Genomic DNA, 13,706 nt, shown 5'->3' with positions numbered 1-13,706 from the left:
TGGCGGGCTGTTGCTCCAAGTTGGAAAGGGGGTTCCAGCAGATTTGAGACACGTCTTTGAATCTTGGTCTGTGCCTGACCTCTGAAGGCCTGTGTTTGTCCCTCTCAGTTGATTGTGTAGACCATAACATGAGGAAATCCCTCGAGTATTATTGTCAAGGAACAGGAGCTGAGGGGCATCTGACTGCCGCCTGTCATGGAAAGGTTAGTGGAGGTGATGGAGATGGTTTACTGGAGGTTGGGCTGTGAGCTGCCTTAGACATTCAGGGAGACCTGAGGATTTGGTGAACCAACTCTGGATGGAGCATGGGGACTGTAGTTACAGCATCTGGGTCTGCAACATGAACAACAAATGGAGCAGAGGTTGCAGAGAGGGGGAGCTCTGAAACCACAGAGTGTTTATGGGGAAAGGGATCTGCCAAACCTGCCTGTGTTTTAACGAGGCGACACACATCCTTTCCCTCTCCGCTTCAAATACACCCATGCAAATTCACCCTCTACTTCCCGCACACAAACACACTCTCCATCTCTCACATGCACACAAACACTCTCCCCTCTCTCACACGCACGCATACCCTCTCTCTCCCTCCCAAAGACACACATACTCCCCCTCACTCTCTCACAAACGCACACACACTCTCTCTCCTTCCCACAGACACTCCACCTTGTTTTCAATCACACACAAGCACGTGCACGCTAACACACACACACACACACACACACACATCTAATCTGTAAGATGAATTTTCATTTGCCGGTTTGTATTTCTCAAAAAAAAAATACAATTTGTAAACAGTCTGTCAATACGATATTTTATTAACTCCTACTTTGGAAATAAACCTAGTCTGATTCCAATTGAAGACACATACAGACTCCAAACATGTCTAAAATACGATGTCTGACTGGAGGGGTCACCTCCTTTACATCGATAATACCTGAAGGTATCTCCAGGCAGGACTTGAAAGGAACTCTTGGATTTGCATATTCATCAATCAACATCTGCATCTCCATTCTAACCGATTAAAGATTTAGCAACCATCTTAGATGTGTTCAATTCATGTGCATGTGTTGTACAAGCCTTTAATCTTTTCCTTATAAATTTTGTGCCTCAGGTCTTTTCTCTCTAAAACCTGACGAAGGAGCAGGATAATGAAAGCTTGTGTTTTCAAATTAACCCGTCAGACTATAACCTGATGCCATATGATTATTGACCTTACTCAACCCAGTCCAAAGCTAGCACCTCCATATCATGTTTTTTTTATTGGTTAGCCAATTTTCTCTCCAAGCAAATAAATTGTCCTAACTCATGTGCTCTTGACTTGCATACTAATCTTTCGTCAAGCATTGCCTTCTTGAAGTCCAGATATAATACATCTTTCAGATCCCCGTTATTCAACTTGTTTGTCACACGTTTTAATTTAAAAAAAGTTCGGAAAATCATTTAAACATGATTTATCCTTAATACAATCATGTCGACTTTGATGGGTTGTGGTTTGACTTTCAAAGTCTCCTGTTGTTAATTCCTTAATAACAGATTCAAACAATTTGTCTTCAATCGTTTGCTCATAACTTTTCATTCCCGATTGAAGTTGGTTATTCTAAGTTTTTCCCTTTCAATAACCTCGACAGTCCGTTTCAATTCCTGTGAAATAGGCACGAGGCTGTAAAAGATCGGCTCCAATTGCTGTGTAAGATGCATGGGTGGCTGATTGGACTCATTGTGTTCCTGCTTTACAGACACGATGGGCTGAATGTCCTCCTGGTGATCCTACACTATAGCTTCGATGTCTTGCATGTCCTGCGCCTGTTCCTGACCAAGCCACTCAAGATATCATTGTCCTCATCCTGTTGCACAATGACAAGTTTGGGGACTTATGGAATCTCCCTGCTGTTATGCTACATTTCGAGTGTTGAATTGTGCAGGCAGGTTGCGTTGCCCACAGTGGGTAGCTCAGTGGTTAGCACTGCTGCCTCCCAGCACCAGAGAACTGGGTTCAATTTCAGTCTCGCGTCACTTTTGTGTGGAGTTTGCGCATTTTCCTTGTGCTTGCAAGGGTGTCTGTCGTGTACTGCAGTTTCCTCCCACAGTCCCCAGATGTGCCAGTTAGGTGCATTAGCCATGGAAAATGCTAGGTTGCAGAGATTGGGTTGGGAAGGGGGTTGGAGTATGGGGTTTGTATGGGATGGCCTTCGGAGGATCAGCGTGGAGTCGAATGGTCAAATGGTCTGCTTCCACACTGTAGGGATTCTATGATTAACACCTTCATTGCAGAAATCAGTTGAGGGAATAATATCTGAGTTAATACCAATACCCTTTCTTAGTGAGGAGATTAAATCTGTGCACATTACTCCAGACGTGATCTCACTAAGACCCTGCACAGCAGCAGCCACACTTTACCAGCTTGTTGTAAGGTTCCCACTCAGGTTAGAGCAGGCTCAGCTGTCACGGGAATACACAATTTTGTTGAAAATGAATGGTGTGCTGACCTTCATTTCAGGATGATTTGAGTCCAGGTGTAAGGGCGTCTTACTGCAGCTGTACAGGCCCTTGGTGAGACCCCATCTTGAACATTGTGCAGTATTGTGTGCAGTTTTGGTCTCCTTACCTAATAAAGGACAAACCTGACATTGAGGGAGAGCAGCGAAGGATGACCAGACTGATCTCTGGGATGACAGGCTTGTTGTGGGAACAGAGTTTGGTGCGACTGAGCCTGTATTCCATGAGGTTTAGGGAAATGGGTGAACTATATAAAACTCTGACATGGCGAGAGAGATTGGAAGCAGGGATGATAATTCCCCTGAGTGGGATGTCCAAAACATGGGCTCACAGTGTTGGGTACAGCCAGGCCAAAGTGCGTTGAGACAAAACTAAATGTCTGCACTCAGAGACTGGTAAACTTCGGGGATTATTTCCCTGATCAGGCTGTGAAAGCTAAGGTACTGAATATAAATAAGGATTTCAAGACACAGAAGGGATGAGGAGAGTGCAGGGGTTTGGTGTGGAGATATAGAATCAGCAATAATTACAGGTAGTTATCCAATACTGTGGCAGCTGTGTTCCTGTGGAATACCGTATTATAGAAACGGTGCAATATAAATAATGGGGCTAATGGAAAAAAAGGCTTCGGTGCAAACCCCCAAATTACAAGTAAAAATCAAAACAAAAATAATAGTCGGCCTAACGCAAACAATAGCACAGTCTACATAAATCTTTAAACCGTATATTGTAATGAATTAGTACAGTAAATGCCACACTTTAACACTACAGTCACTGACTACAGCCCTGTACCTTTCACCAAGATCTTCACTAGAAATCGCGCGGGTTGACTGACCACGTGATGCGGAATTACAGTTCTCTCCAAAATATTCCACTCCCGGTTTGAAATAAAGTTCCTTCAAAATGTAGACTACAAATCCCACATTCAGGCACAGTTTCAAGGCTTGCAGAGCGGATTACATTCCTGCTTTATCTGAACACACTGAGGGTGCATTTGGCAGACAGAGGGATCCTGAGGCTGGGATTTGCTCTTCAGCTGGTGCCAGAGACGGACTCCCATAACAGTGAACGGGAGCTCGCTTTATAAAGAAAGGGGCACAATTCACTAATTGTGTTGCAGCGAAATTGCGTTTAATAAACACACCTTATTGGATAACTGCCTGTATATTGAATGGAGGATAAAAATTTATGGACCAAAGCGAATACAGTACTTCCTATTTTATGTGTTCCGATGTTTAAACATGCTAAAGGATATGTGTGTTGAAAACTGAATTGAGGAGATTTTCACCATGAACTAGAATGGAGGATGCTCAGTGTGTTGAATGACCTACTCGTTTCCCGAAGTTTCTGTGCACTCTGTGGGAAAGCTCTGTAAATGTTGCCACCAGCTCTCAGATGTAAGGAAGGAGGTCTCTGCAGGGTCAATAGGATAGTGTTTCCCGTTCCAAAACTGAGGCTGGTGCCGGGTGATCTGTACGGCTTTATCCTTTAAGACTTCGGAGCAGTTTGATACAATAGAGAGTCTTGCTTGGCCGTTTCTGAGACCATTGAAGAGATTTCCACATATCTGTGTATGTGGATTCAATTTTAGGCCAGACCAGGAAAGCACCCAGGATTCAATTCCTGAAAGTATATTGAGGAAGGAAATTAGTGCTTACAATCGACATTGGCTTCAAGGTCACTGTTAATGACTCCAGGTTTTACGTCTTGATATTTTATTAATTATAACTTCCACCGCCTGCCAGAGAATTAGCTTGGTCTGGATTAGTAATCCAGTGATATTTCCACAACAGCACCATCTCCACATGGGGACCTATCTGAAACACACTGAGCAGGTTATTTCTGTGCTGCTTGACAGATCTTCCAGAAAGAACTCCCACCAATGCGACCATTGCGATGGGACTCAAGGCATGGTAAATGGTCAGACTGTAGTTATTCCCTTGTTATGGGATTGGACATAGCTGAGTTGTTTTCCACATTGCCAGGGAAATGTCAGAGTTGGAGCTGGAATCAAACAGCTTCCCCAGAGACACGGCTTGTTGTGCAGCACAAGTCTTCAGTCCTATTGCAGTAATGGTGTCGGGGCCCATTGCCTTTGTCGTATCTATTGTCTTCAGCTGTTTCTTCATGTCACATACAGTGAATCAGATCGATTAAAGACTGGCATCTGTGATTCTGCGGGCAGCACGACGAGGGTGAGGTGGATCATCAACTAACACTTCTGCTAAGGACGGTGCAAATAATACAACCATGTCTTTTACACTAATGTACAGGGCTGTCCCGTTATTTAGGATGGCGATATTTATGGAGTCCTCTCCTCCAGTGAGTTGTTTAATAGTCCATCGACATTTATGTCTCGATGTGGCAGCACTGCACACCTTCGATATGATCTGTTAGTCTTGGGATCATTTCGCCCTCTGTATCAGATGTTAGTCCTGCTGTTGCGAATGTAACCAGTCAAGTGCGGTAGCTTAAATGGGTTGTCATCAGGTTTAGGTACACATGGTTTCGAACCCTATAATGTTCACCCGCACTCGTCGCTGACCCATAGATCAGCTTGATGGTAATGGTAGGATGAGGGATTATCCTGGGGAAAATGTTACAGATTGTAGTTGAATACAATTCTGCTGCTGCTGTGATTCTACCGCACCACATGAATGCCCACTTTGAGCTCCAATATGTTCAATTCAATTCTACTGACTATCCCCCAGTTCACACCAAGACCCATTCACACATCATCCCTGTACTCACTGTCTTAGCTTGGTTTCTGATGTGGAAACACTTCCATTTTCCTATTCTGATTCTGCTGAGGGTCTCTCCCTGATGTCGCGCATCCAATTTGTTACTTTACTTAAAGCCCTTAACATATGCATCTGAATCTTTTCCATTCCCCCAATGCCATGTTCTGTGTTTGATGTGAATGTGTTCCCCTCTTTTTCTCTCCCTGAGCATGATTAAGAGCTCTGCAGTGTCCGAGATGCCAGCCTCATGCAGTTTCAGATCAAGGAATTTGTGCACCTTGCACCTTCCCAGTGCATTCCATGTGAGACAGAGCGTTTGAGCAGCTTTAACACACGTCTATGGAACTTGTTCAAAAACAGAAATTGCTGACGAAACTCAACAGGTCTGTCAGCATTTTGTGGAGTGAAAGGAAGAGTTAATCTTTCTGGACCAGTGACCCTTCTACAAAGCTCCCATTTTCTCCAGCAATTTTTGCATTTTCATTTCCAGTATCCATAGTTATTTGTTTAATTGAAAAGTTGTTGTGAGCCTATTCATTTCTAGAGAAACTCAACAGGTCTGGCATCATCTTCAGAGACAGAGAAACAGAGTTAGCCTTTCAAGTCCAGTATGACACTTCTTCAGAAAGGATTGGAAAATGAACTTTATAATCCCTTGACAGATGTGGGGAGTGGGTTGACGGATAAAAGAGGGTATGGCAAAAGATAAACATGCTTTTAGTAGTGGTGAACGAGAAGATCATGTTAAATAGCTTTAAATTAAGATGTGAATGGGGAAAAGGGGTTCTCTATTCAGTGAAAGATAAAGAAGATACAACCACACAAGGTCATCGGGAGGCCAGGAGGGAGATTGTACGGAAATTGGAGAACAGTTATAATGGGGTCAGTTATAATGAAATTATGAAATTGTACATTAACTCCTAAAGGCTGTAACGTAGGAAAATGTAAAGTGAGTTGTTACTCGAGATTGGGTTGTGCTGGCTTGGAACATTGCAGCAGCCCAGGGCTGAAATGTTAGCATGAGAATGTTAGCAAGGTAAATTATTGAAATGGGAAGCAATGAGAAGGTTAGAGTTATTTCTACAGACAGAGTGGGTGTGTTCCTCAAAGCAATCTCAATTTGGTCTCGCCAATATAAAGAGACTGCATTATGAGCAGCAATGACAGGAGATCAGATTGAAAGTTTACAAGTGAAATGCTGCTTCTCCTGGAAGCTATGTTTGGGGCCTTGGACAGTGAGGAGGGATGAGATTATTGGACAAGTGTTGCAGCTTCTGTAATTGCATGGGATGGTGCGATGGGGGAGTGGGGAAACGTTCGAGGTGATGGACGGTGACATAGAGGGAACGGTCGCTGTGAAATACTGACAGTGGGTGGGAGGGGAAGATGTGTTTGATGATGCTGTCCTGCTGGAGATGGTGGAAATGGCGTAAGATGAATGTGTGAATGTGGATTCTCGTGCAGGAGGAAGTGTGGACAAGGAGGGATCTATCATTGTTCTGGGATGGAGGGGACGGATTGAGGGCAACTCCGTGGGAGATGGGACAGTCATAGCTGAAGGCCCTGTCCACCAGAGTTCGGGGATTTCTGGTTTGAAGGAAAATGAGGTCACGTTAGACGCAGTTCACAGGAATGTGGCATCATCAAACAGAAGCAACAGAGATGCAGAAACTTGGAGAGTGGAGACAGCCTCCGCTGATCTTGTGTTCAGCCACAGGCAAAAGTTCCCCCTGAATGATTGAAATGAACCAGGCATCTAATTTGAGGATTTCTGCCTCACATCTGGTCTAAAGCGGAATGTGAAAATAGACCCAGAGGAAGGCCAGTGAGTATACGTGAGCAGACATTCTAACAGATATCCCAAACCGCTCAGTAATTATTGTTTCTGTTCAAAAAGATGAACTCGATAAGAAGATGAAGCACCCATGGTTAACAAAGGCTCTCAAGGATACCATTGATGAGCATTAGTGGAGGTCCAGATTTAGGATGTTTATTTCAGGGACCAGAAGCAGATGTTAGGCATGAATTTCAGCTGTGCTTCCTGAATTCCCCCCAGAAACTGCTGCCATTGCTGCTCCATCCTCTTCCCTGCTTGTGTCCCTTTCGTGATTCCACGTTCTCCCTCTCAAATTATAGAGTACATTCTCTTACATAATGATCCCTCATCACTTCACCTGAATCTCCTTGATCAAGTCTACCTACTCTTCAGTAACATCAAGCTAGGTTTAGTGTTGCCACTTAGTCTTTGGTCTCAGTGTGGCTCGGCCTCTCCAGTCATGCTGTTTTACACCTCCCACACATCTCACTCCGGAAAGTTTCCTTCTTTGAGTAAACCTTATTGAAAACACCTCTCCGACTTTGCACTGAATTCACACTGTGATCCAAATTCCAAAAGGTATACTCAGCCTTCATCTCACTCTGCTAAAGACAACTGCACGCTGACCGTGTGGTACAAGAATTCCCCTTCTTACATGGTTCAGGCCCGTGATGCGCTTTCACTGTAGAGGTCATCACCCCATTTGGACAAAGCAATTCAGGTGTATGACTTCTAATTGGTGCTCGTAACAGTTTCCTGCTGCCTTAGTATTATAACATGGAGAAAAAAACAAATCACAGTATGAAGCTTGGGCTGAGTGTCATTTACCTGCCATTTGAATACTGTTTCAAATTTGCAGTGCTTATCTTTAAATGCTTGTTCACAAAGTTAGTGTCAGATAGGGCGTAGGAGGTTGAGGGATGATATTGTAGAAGTTTATAAGATCATGAGATGTACGAACAGAGTGACCAGCCAAGGTGTTTTCCACGGGATGGGGGAGTTCACCCATAGAAGGCATAGGTTTAAGGTGAAAGAGGGAAGATTTGAAATGGACGAGGGGTCAATGTTTTCACGCAGAGGGTGATGTGTGTATATGGAATGAATTGTCAGAGGAAGAGTGGGAGATGCAAATACAGCTACAACATTTACAACTCATTAGGACAAACATATGAATGGGAAAAGTTTAGAGGCATATGGACAAAATGCAATCAGATGGGACTAGTTTAGTTTGGAAAACCTGGTCAGCATGGATAAGTTGGACCAAAGGGTCTGTTTGTGCGCTATATGACTGTATGAGTCTAGAAACCGAGGAAAAGGGGAGAAAAGACATGATGCGGTAAATTGGCAAGAAATACAAAAACAAGCAGCACGAGCTTTTCCGAGCATATAAAAAAAGTTCAAGATGAGTGTGTGACCTTAGGTGAAATTAAGTAGGAAAGTATACTGAGGATAATTGGCGGGTGTGACTGAAGAATTGGCTACAGGGAGCCGACAGATAATTTACACCCATGTTTTGCATCATTCCTCACAGGGGAAGGTACAGTAAGTATTTCAATGATGCAAACAAAATGTTAATAGGAGGGAAGTTCTTGAACCGTCTCTAACAAAAGGAACAAGGATTTTTCTAACAGTTAAGAGCAAGAGTAGACACGCCAGCAGTAATTCCCAGCTGATTTTAAAAGAAGTGGTCACAGTCTTGGGGTCATGGCGCCCTCTCTATCAGATGTTAGTTCTGTTGTTTGTTAATGTAAGCAGTAAGTGCGGTAGCTTGAATGGATTGTCATCAGGTTTAGATACACACGGTTCTGACAGTGGCAGGTTCACCCACACTCATCACTGAAGCGAAGATCGGCTTCATGGCAATTGTAGACTGAGAGATTATATTGTGGTTGAATATAATTCAACTGCTGCTGATGATACTGCAGCTGCTATGATTTACAGCATCACATGAATGCCCAGTTTGAGCTGCAATATCTGCAATACAATTCTGCTGCCTGTCCTCATTCTCATGGGGACCCAGTCACCCTTCTCCCCTGTACGCAGTGCCCTATCCAGGTTTCTGATGTGGGAACGTTTCCTTTTTTAAAAAATTCTCATCCTATTTGGGTATCTTCATGATGCCATGACTCCAATTTGTCGCATTCTTCAAAAGCATTTAACGTTTTCACCAGAATCTCTTCCCCTCTGTTGAAAGCGACTGTGTTTCCCTGTTTCTCTCCATGACCATGATTAAGAGCTCTGTAGTGTCGGTGATGACAGCCTTATGTAGTTTCTGAGCAAATGAATTTGTATATCTTGCATTATCATTCAATTCCCGGTGTATGGCGCTCCATGTTGGACAGGGCGTGTGTGCAGCTTTGACATACATGTTTGGAACTTGTTCAAAACCAGAAATTGCTGAAGACACTGACAAGTCTGACAGCATCTGTGGAGTGAAAGCAGAGTTAATCTTTCGGATTCTATGACTGTTCCTGAAAGCACCTAGTAAGTCCAACAATTTTTGTTATTGTTTCAGATTTCCTGTATCCAATGATCTTTGCTATATTGAAAATGTATTCTGTAACTTTTCATTTTTGAAGGAACTCAGGTGTCTGGCAACATCTGCAGAGACAGCGAAACAATGTTAATGTTTCAAGTCCAGTGCAAATCTTCTTCAGACGTGTAAAGGATTGAAAAGTGAACGCTTTAGTATCTTGGCAGAGGTGGGAAAGAGTATTTGGAAGCCTAGTGTGAAAGACAAATGGGCTTGAAATTGTGGTGAAAGAGACACAGATATATAATGGGTGTAAATTAATGTGTAAATGTTAGAAATTGATTTTCTCTGTTGAATGGAACAAAATAAGACACGAACTTAGGGAGCCCAGGAGGTAGAGTGTACAGAAAATGGAGAACAGCCATAGTGGGTTCAGGCTGTGAATTTATGGAATTGAATATTAACTCCTACAGACTGTAACGTACCAAAATGTAAAGTGAGGTGTTACTCGAGCTTGGGTTGTACTTCATTGGAACATTGCAGCAACCTGCATTTTCTTATAATGCCTACAGTGTGGAAACAGGCCCTTCAGACCAACAGGTTTATACTGACCCTCCAAAGAGTATGCAAACCAATCCCATTCTCTACCCTAATACTATATATAGACCCTTGATTATTGCACCTAATATCAACATCCCTGAACACAATCGGCAATTCAGCATGGCCAGTTCACCTAACCTGCACAACCTTGAACTGTGACAGGAAATTAGTACACCCAGAGGAAATCGAACCCAGTTCCCTGATGCTGTGAGGCAGCAGTGCAAACCACTGAGACACCGTGCCATCCAGGACCGAAATATTATAAGGCCACAACGCTATACGAGCAGAAATGAAGCCATTCGGACCATCAAGTCTGCTCCGCCATTCGATCACGAATGATAGATTTTCAACCCCATTTCCCTGCTTCCTCTCAGTTATTTTTGATCCCTTTGTTAATCAAGAACTTATCTGAGTCTGTTTTAAGTACACTAAATAGAACATAGGACATAGAACAGTACAGCACAGAACAGGCCCTTTGGGCCACGATGTAGTTCTGAGATTTAATCCTAATGTAAAATGTAGTAATTTAACCTACGCACCCCTCAACTCACTGCTATCCATGTGCATGTCCAGCAGTCGCTTAAATGTCCCCAATGACTCTGCTTCCACCAACAGAGCTGGCAATGCATTCCATGCATTCACAACTCTCTGCGTAAAGAACCTACCTCTGACGTCTCCCTTTTACCTTCCTCCTAATATCTTTAAACTATGATTTCTCGTACTAGTCCATCCTACCCTGGGGAAAGGTCTCTGGGTATTGACTCTCTCTATTCCTCTCATTATTTTGTACACCTCGACCAGATCTCTTCTCTCCTCCTTGTCTCCAGAGAGAAAGGTCCAAGCTTGTTCAACCTTTCTTCATAAAGCAAGCCCTCCAGTCCAGGCAGCATCCTGGCCAACTTTATTTGCACCCTCTCCAAAGCCTCTGTATCTTTCCTATAGTATGGGGTCCACAAGTGGACATAATATTCCAAGTGTGGCCTCACCAGGAACTTGTAGAGCTGCAGCAACACCTCACTGCTCTTAAACTCTATCCCCCTGTTAATGAAAGACAAAACACCATATGCTTTCTTGACACCCTATCCACTTGGGTGGCAACCTTGAGGGATCTATGCACTTGCACACCCAGATCCCTCTGTTCCACCACACCACCAAGAATCCTGTATTTAATGCTATAGTCAGGATTCGAATTTGACCTTCCAAAATGCATCACTTCTCATTGACCCATGTTGAACTCCATCTGCCATTTCTCAGCCCAGCTCTGCATCCTGTCTGTGTCGCGCTGCAGCCTACACAAGCCCTCTATACTATCGACGACACCTCCAACCTTTGTGTCATCAGCAAATTTACTAACCCACCCCATAACCTCCTCATCCAAGTCATTTATAAAAACTACAAAGAGCAGAGGCCCAAGGACATAGCCCTGTGTGATCCCTCTCAACACTGTCCTCCAAGCAGAATACTTTCCATCTACAACCACTCTCTGCCTTCTGCCAGCCAGCCAATTCTGAATCCAGATAGCCAAATCTCCCTGTATCCCATACTTCCTGACTTTATGAATGAGCCTTCCATGGGGAACCCTATCAAATGCCTTGCTGAAGTTCACATGCACCACGTACACTGCTCGACCGTCGTCGACCTGTCTTGACACCTCCTCAAAGAAATCAATAAGATTTGTGAGGTTTGACCTGCCCCTCACAAAGTCATGCTGACTGCTTTAATCACACAATGCTTTGCCAAATAGTCATAAATCCAATGCCTCAGATTTTTTTTCCAAACGTTGCTGACCACAGACGTAAGACTGACAGGTCTCTAATTGCCAGGGATTTCTCTATTACCCTTCTTGAAATAAGGAATAACATTCGCTTCCTTCCAATCCTCCGGTACGACTCCTGTGGAGAATGAGGAGGCAAATATCCTCACCAGTGGCTTAGCAAACGCCTTTCGCGCTTCCCGGAGCAGTCCAGGATAAATCTGGTCTGGCCCTGGGGACGTATCCATCTTAATGTTTTCCAAACTTTCTAGCACATCAACTTCATCAATCTTGACCTGGTCAAGACTGATCTGGCCCAGCTCCTCTAAGTTTTCATTTACAACAAGTTCCCTTTGCTTGGTGAAAATCGAAGCAAAATACTCATTTAGTGCTTCCCCGATCTGCTCAGTCTCCACGCATACATTCCCTACGCTATCCCTGATCGGCCCGACCTCCTCGTTGATTATTCTCTTATTCCTCACGTATGAGAAAAATGCCTTTGAATTTCCCTCATCCTTCTTGCCAAGCCTTTTTCGTGCCCCACCGTGGCTCGCCTTAGTCCATTTCTGAGCTCCTTTCTAGCAAGCCTGTAATCCTCTAAAGCTGTACTAGATCCTTGCTTCCCCCATCTTACGTAAGCTGCCTGCTTCCTTTTGACGAGACGTTCCTCTGTTCTCGTCATCCAAGGTTCCTTAATCTTACCCCTTCTTACATGTCTCAGAGGAACAAATTTGTGTATCACTCGCAACAACTGCTCCTTAAATAGCCTCCACATGTCTGCTGTGCCCTTTCTGTGGAACAATTGATCCCAGTCTATACTTCCCAACTCCTGTCTGACAGCATCATAATTTATTTTTCCCTAATTAAATATCTTCCCTCCGAAACTGCTCCTTTTACTCTCCCAGACTATGCTAAATGTGAGGCATTTGTGATCACTTTCACCAAAGTGGTCTCCCACCGTGAGTGTCCTGGCTCGTTGTCGAGCACCAAATCCAAAATGGCCTCTCCCCACCTCGGTCTGTCTACATACTGAGCAAGGAAACCCTCTTGAACACTCCTGACAAAAACGGCTTCATCCATACCATCTGCACCTTAGGAGGTTCCAGTCGATGTTGGAAAAGTTGAAATCACCCATAACAATAATCCGGTTACTTTTGCATTTTCCCAGAATCTGCCCGCCTATGAAATCTTCAATCTCTCTACTGCTATTAGGTGGTCTGTAGAAAATCTCCAAATGCGGTGCCTGTTCCCTTGCTGTTCCTAACTTCCACCTATATTGACTCAGTAGACAAATCTTCCTCAACAACCTTCATTTCTGTAGCTGTGATGCACTCTCTGATAAGCAATGCTCCACCGTCTCCTCATTTTCCACCACCCTTTTCTTTTTTAGATTAGATTACTCACAGTGTGGAAACCGGCCCTTCAGCTGAACAAGTCCACACCAACCCTCTATTTCGCAAACCACCCAGAACCATTCCCTGCATTTACCGCTACATCTAACAGGACATCTTCACATTTTTGGATTATGGGAAGAAACAGGAGCGCCCAGAGGAAACCCACGGAGAAAGTGGCAAACTCCACACAGACAGTTCCCTGAGGTGGGAATTGAAGCCGGTTTTCTTGCGCTGTGAGGCAGCAGTGCTAACCACTGCGCCACCGTGCCGCCCCTAAAGATTTTTAAACGTTCTAAACACTGGAACATCAAGCAACCACCTTGCCCCTGTGAAACCTACGTCTCCATTATGGCCATGACATCGTAGCCCCAAGTACTGATCCATGCTCTAAGTTTGTCACTCTTATTTCGAAAATTCCTTGCATTAATCCAGA

Source organism: Chiloscyllium plagiosum, unplaced genomic scaffold (assembly GCF_037043375.1).
Source record: "Chiloscyllium plagiosum isolate Xiang-an unplaced genomic scaffold, Cpla_swu_hap1 HiC_scaffold_21, whole genome shotgun sequence".
Classification (NCBI taxonomy): domain Eukaryota; kingdom Metazoa; phylum Chordata; class Chondrichthyes; order Orectolobiformes; family Hemiscylliidae; genus Chiloscyllium; species Chiloscyllium plagiosum.
This window is presented reverse-complemented; position numbering follows the sequence as displayed.